Source organism: Tuber melanosporum (genome assembly GCF_000151645.1).
Source record: "Tuber melanosporum whole genome shotgun sequence assembly, scaffold_269, strain Mel28".
Lineage (NCBI taxonomy): Eukaryota > Fungi > Ascomycota > Pezizomycetes > Pezizales > Tuberaceae > Tuber > Tuber melanosporum.
The window spans coordinates 7,027-13,798 of record NW_003298940.1 but is presented as its reverse complement, the minus strand read 5'-3'; positions in this window follow the sequence as shown (position 1 = coordinate 13,798).

The window sequence follows — 6,772 nt, the reverse complement described above, 5'->3', positions numbered from 1 at the left end:
CAACCAAGTATTCAAGCGATACTTAAAACAAAACATAAAACAAAACCAAGTATCAAACGATACTTAAAACAAACCAAGTATAAAAGCGATACTTAAAACAAAACATAAAACAAAACCAATAACTGAGTACCCGTACCGGTTACATATATCTTGAAAGTTTCTGATTGGATTTTGTTCTACATACCTCACAAAGAGCAATTTTTTATGTTTAAATATACTTTAGAGAAGCTTATAAAGTATATTTTATAGGAGTTTACCTTATTAAAATTTATCTCCTAAATAGAATATAAGAGTAAAGTTAAAAGATGAAATTAGAAATTTGTAGAATACAACATAATTTTGCTTTTTTGGTGGTGGTGTTATAGCTGAATCCATGTTATATGATAGTGAATCTTAGTTTTTTTTTTTTCCAGCTACTTTCTACTGTTACACTAATTTTATACTATTAGTTATAGTAAAGATAATTACAGGAGTAATTCTGATTTCTAAGTAGTATCGACCAAATGCATAAGTTATATGATTCTCCTGTAGAACCTACAATTAGTTATAAAATTATTATATATCATAAATACTAAAAGCTCTCATTTCCCTTTTGTAGACTGTATTCAAATAAGCTATTGTCCTATAAATCAGAGATAAATAGTGCTAGGACTACTTTAACTTAGTGGAGACAATTCTTTAAGGTAGTATAGCTAAGGAATAACATGAAATTTTCTATTCTATTAGGAAAAATAGAATCTTTCTATATTATGATATCCTACTTGTCAAATTTTTTCAGGTAATATTCCTCAATAGTATAATATCAAGTAAAGGGAAAAAGTAAAGTAACTTAGTAGGTAACAAAAGTAATCCACATAAGATATGTTAAAAATAAAAGAAATTTTAGTTATCATATAGTTTTGCCTTCTAATTTTTGATAGCTATTCAAAATATGAATTTTTTCTTCTTTCTTTCCTAACTTCTAAAAGAAGAAAGAGAAAATCTGATACTACAAGGAAAGTAATTAATATAGGTAAATTTAAAGTTAATAAATAGGGCATCAGAAGAAACAAGTCGTTGTGGTTGCTGCTATAAAGGTTTACTTACCATTGTGATAAAACAGAAGGAGGGACAGACAGGAGTACTCGTCCCTTGTAAGAAGTACAGTCGCACCCCACTACCCGGACCGCGCTGGACCGGATACCCCGTTGTCCCGTATGAAATTCCCTGGATTCTGAATTTTTTGCACCAAGGTTCAACTTCTTGTCCCGGATAATCCTCAGTTCCGGACAGATTCTTCGGATTTTGGCCATCCGGGACAACGAGGCGCGACTGTACCCGGAAACAAGGATTGAGGAAACATATAGTAAAATGCCTGTGCGTGTCCAAGCGCCCATGCAAAATATACCCCCCCTGTTTCCGGGCACTTACGGGGGAGGAATACGGGTACAGCGACCAGCCTTACCAAAATTGATGTTTGCCACTAGCTTTTCTGTGTATCGTTCGCAGTCACCTTCTGTTTGTCGCCCCCCCCCCCCCCTGCGTTACCAGTGCTACCGGTAGTAGAAAGACCTAAATGTGCCTCCCAAATTTTACATCCCTATTCGACTAGTTCCAGTTTTGACTCAGCTCAAGGCATTATCTTTGTCAGATGCGACATTATCCTGTCATACTCTGTACTGACAAGCCAATTTACCCCTCAGATCAAAAACGGCAATGACGGCTTCGATATCCCCTCTAATATATCTTATGTAGTTAGCATATGTCCTTGATCTTCTCTTCCGCAACAAGCGATACAATAACAGCAAGGGAAGTTCCCCCCGTGCACAGTGCATGCTCTAGAACCCTGGAAGGAGGAGTTCTTCCAATCTGCCTCTGTTTGGTTGAGGACAGGGGAGGAGGGAAGAGCCCTTACCCGTTACAAGGAAAGCCACAATATTTATATCATAAATAAAACTCCCTTAACCCGTTTCCCACCACCGTCAATCGCTGGTAGATTTGTTTTACCTATTGGAATAATTGAAAGGGAAGTTGAGAAAGGAAAAAAGAAACCAACCCCAGTTACCTGAGTCCCCAAGCCGGGGCGGACGAGCAGTGCGCAGGGAGCGAAAACAAACATCTGGCCACCAAGACCCCTCAAGACTAGTAAAATATCATTCCCAGAGAATAAAAGAAAGACCCAGTGTTGAGACTCACCCCATTCCGAAACTTTAACGACGAAGGCCAGAAAATCAATAGTCCCGAAGGAAACTATTCTCCCGCCGGCAGGCTAAGTATTTCACTGTATGACACCCCACTCCAAGACGTGCACTGCCCATCCTTGCGACAACAATTCGTTATATATCCCCCAAGAAGGTTAGAGCAAATCGTCGCTCTCAAGATCGCCAGCCATCACCGCTGCCTAGACGAAGGGGGAAACCCTTTTCGGGCTGATGCCATGGTTGGGAGAAGCCCTATGAGTACTCGTAGAATGCACGGTCACCCCGTCTTTCTACCGTTTGGAATTTTTGTATGATGGTTTGCTCCTAGTTGAGTGAACGGGGTGGGTGGGTGGGGGACTGTGCCGTAAGTCCGTTTTGCAGATATGCGGCTGCCCATGATATAGACCGGCATACCGTCCGGTGAGTGACAGCTAGCGAGTGAGGGAGAGACGCCGGGGTTTTGGTTCGGGCAGGTGGGGAAAAATTTGGGATTTCTTTACTGTATCTTATTCGGGAGAAAGTGAGGTGTTTTTCTACTTAAATTGGGGTGGAAAGGATGCTAGGGCTGGAAGTTGTGGTTTTGGCTCCGGGTAGGAGTCCGGTACAGATCTGTGCAAACTACTCGTAATGTACACGAGTAGTGACTTTTGTAAAATGGACTACCATTGCATACAGACTAAAATTTCTGAGATTCTAGCCAGTTTTTGGCTGTATGCAATGGTAGTCCGTTTTAGAAAGGTCACGACATTACTAGCGCATGCCCCAGGCGACTAGTACGTACTGTACCTGCTAGGGTTTAAGGAAATATATGATAAAATACAGTCTCACCTCGCTATAATGGACCTCTTTGTATGAGAAACCTCGCCATTACGAATGAATCGTACGGGAATCAAGACCACTGCTCCCATACAAACAGTACTCGCTATAAGGAATTCACTCCAAAACCTCGTTATAACGAACAAAACCCCCCCAACTCTTGGCGTTCTTTATAACGAAGTGTAACTGCATATCTATGCCCCCATACTCGGGTATGGACGTGGGAGACTAGTTGGCTGGGGATTCTAGAGGCTTAGCTGCTCCACCCTCATAGGAAATAAAAGAATGAATTTTGGAGGGAAATTGCTCGAACAAGCGGGAAGCTTTGGCACCTCTAATCCTTAGCTATCAGGTCACCCACGTCCATACCCGAGTACAAGTATACCCCCCCCGTTTTCGGGTACTTATGGCTAGGAGCGAGTACGGTATGATGCTATACTCGCACCAGTACCAGCACTTAAATGCAGTTAGGGTTTAGTGATCAACGGGAGTTCACCTCTGCAAGGCCAGCCAGCGATGATAAGACGGACCCCCCTGTATCATAGTGGATATTGAATCCTCTTCGCACCTTGTTGTAAATTAAGCTGACTTGCTTCATTGATGAGAGCTTTGTTTGATAACTACAGCTTAAAGCTGGCTCATAGAAACAAGTGAATATCATATAGCAGGCAACCTCCTTGGCCAGGGATAAGTGACTCGAGTACACGTGTCTCCGATCTAAGAATTGGCACCTCTTTTGGAATATTCTCCGCGGCCCCATGGAAGGCTATTCCGGTAGTAGTTGAATCCCTATCTGTACCATATTCGTGTCTTAATAATCTGGTTAGCGGTAGATATCATTCGTTTATTATCACTACTGTACCAAAACGAGGTACCCAGCTTCGGCTTCACCTTGCGAGTCTACCGGCACTGGTAGTAATCAGCCCGTAATAGTTAGTCCGATCTCCGGTCAGATAAGGTAACCAATTCACCTTTGCATTCCAATCCCATACCTTACCTCCCGGCTCCTCCCTCAACAAGGCGAATCCCCACGATAAAAACAACCCTGAATAAAGATGACCCAAACCCTGAAAATGAACCTCCATTCAAACCATTATCCCTACGATACTAAACCTCGAGCAGAGACACAGGGCACCCCGTGGTCCATACGTTGTAGATCATATGAGCCGGAGTTGTTCCGAACAAACCACCGAGGCAGCCCCAATGGTATGCATGGTAGCAGATATTTGATGATATCACACCAGAATCATGAAGAAACCCCTTTGCGGCAGCGTAGGCTGGGAAAAGTAACCAACAAGTTTCAAGTTGAATGATCGCCATCAACAAAACGGTTTTTTTTATCTGAAGCTCATATAAGTACAGCTAGACACCTGGTGCATTGATCTATAATTATAATTTCCGGAAACATGAACTGGAAGATCTTGATCTTTTGATTTGAAGTTGGAGCATTTTGTATGGGGGCATCAAGTGATTGCCGCCTCCAAATCGTAGGTAGAAACAGGCTTAGTCACATATTTTCAGTTTTGCACATTTTTGTCGTTAAAGATGAACTTTGTGAGTTTCGTGACCCCTGCAAGAAAAAGCTCGCTGGTTTCATTTGCTTTGTGGACACTTTGGCGCCAAGGCTGCACAATCTCAAAAGCATCTTGACACCAAGGTGTCCGCATAGTAAATAAAATGGTGAGTGATCAAGTACTGTACTCAAGTCGCCCGATTGAAGTCGCATTTCCTATGGCGGTATAATACATCTTGGCGTGATAACGAGGGTGTTTTGCGAGCGGAATTCAAAGTACCAGATACAAGTTCCATAAAGCACAATGAAGATATCTATGGGCATGTGAGATGAACCGGATGCGTGAGAAAGAGGTAACACAGCAGCTGTCCCTTATGCCCATATTCCCTACTTTCCCATCTGCCTATATTTAGGACTCCCATGACTCGCATCAGAAGTGGAACTTTTGGGACTAAAAGGCTCCAGCATGACCTTGCTGCATTTTGTGTCCAGTGCTATTGTGTAGAGATGGCATTTATCTTCAATTTGGTGTACCTTTGGTGTACAGCACCTTTGGTGCTGTTCAGGTAGGTATTGGTCAATGAATAAGCAGAATAGAAATATTGTTCGCTGACGGTGCAATTTTACTGAACTCCCTTAGGCTCAGATGTGGTGAGACAACACTTATATCCCAGCGCTGGTAAAGCAGATATTGCAAAAGGTTTCACTGGAGGATGCGAAAACCGGGCCATATGGCGTTCTTGGTAATGGGGTAGACGGCCCGGCTTTTGAGACATGTACACTTGGGCATAGCTCTTGATATGAGATGGGTTATTTGACCCTTATTTCTTTCAACCAATGCGCAATCTCGCATATCGGGGCTAAATGAGGGAAATACGTGGAGTGCGTATTATGCTGTTCTCTGGGAGAATATCGGAAATAATAGGGAGACCTGGGAAAGCTTTTCCGGGATTTCTAGCACGGTGGGTTTGCGGGTATTTTGCAAGGTTCCTTCCCCTTCCTTCCCCAAGAGGGCGAACTCTGTGCTATTTCCTTGTTATCGGGAGGATAGCGTTCCGCTAGCCTCTATAGTCTGTTTTGAAGGCATAAGTGGTAAAGTAATGCCTCTGTTTCTTACTCCCGGCAAAAAACCTGGTATGATACGATCTATTGGAATAGGGTAGGATAGGCTGTCAGGGCCAGGCTACATTTATTTAGTATGTTAATTATTATGATACCAATAAATCACCAAAAAATTCCGGCCTTAGCACTACACAAGCACAATGGGATGTCATTAATAGCTTCGACACAAAACATCTTTTAATCCTAAGAAACGGCAACTAACTTACTGCAGAGACGGAGTAAGGGGGGTCGAAAATATCACTGCAAATATCCCCCTTTGGCTCTGATGATCATCAGAGTGTCCCTTGGCCTCTCTCAAGGAGTCAAATTTTATGCTAGAACAATATTGGTTTTGTCATTGCCGGGAACATTACTCGAGTACGCCAATCAAGAGAGCTGAGTTATCAAAACACTGAGAGGACTAAAAATCCGATTCTCTAATCGAGTTTAGCTAAGTATTGCCAAATCTAGCCATAGTGTAAGGGATTACGAATTAGACTGTTTTAGAGATACCAATGGAAACTTGGCTTAAGCTATCGATATCAGGCCCAGTATCCAATATTATACTAGAGTATCACAGTATGATTACTTTCTCTCATGCGATACTCTTTAAACGAAATGTTAATTATGGTATAAAAGAATGAATGAATGATGGATAAATAACATAACGAAGCACTCCAATGGTCACCAGGTAGCGTCCTCCCTTCCCAGCACCGCCCAGATCTCACTAGGGGTTTCACGACAATCTACTGGCTTCTCGGAGACTCCTCCATACAGTCCTCTCAGCATAAACTTAGACAAACAGTTCATGGCACCGGCCGGCCCAGACAACAGCACCTGGCCCTAGCCGACTTGATGATTAATGACCCATTCTCTGTCAGCAGACTGTAAACGGACCTCACTAGAATCCAGGACTTTTGCAGTGGGGAAAGTTGGGCACACTCCTCAAACCTTACCATGTCTGGGGTAGACCAGGTTCACCTGTTGGAATGCCTATCGGGCATATGGTTATGCGGTTATGCGGTCATGGAGATATGAGGATATGTGAATTAGGTTGATGCTTGTTGGGATTATGCATCATATACCGGGCACCAGGTTTTGTGGATTCTTTCACCCTTCTTCATTGATAATCACTCGTTTTCGATCCCATTTCTTAGTTGAT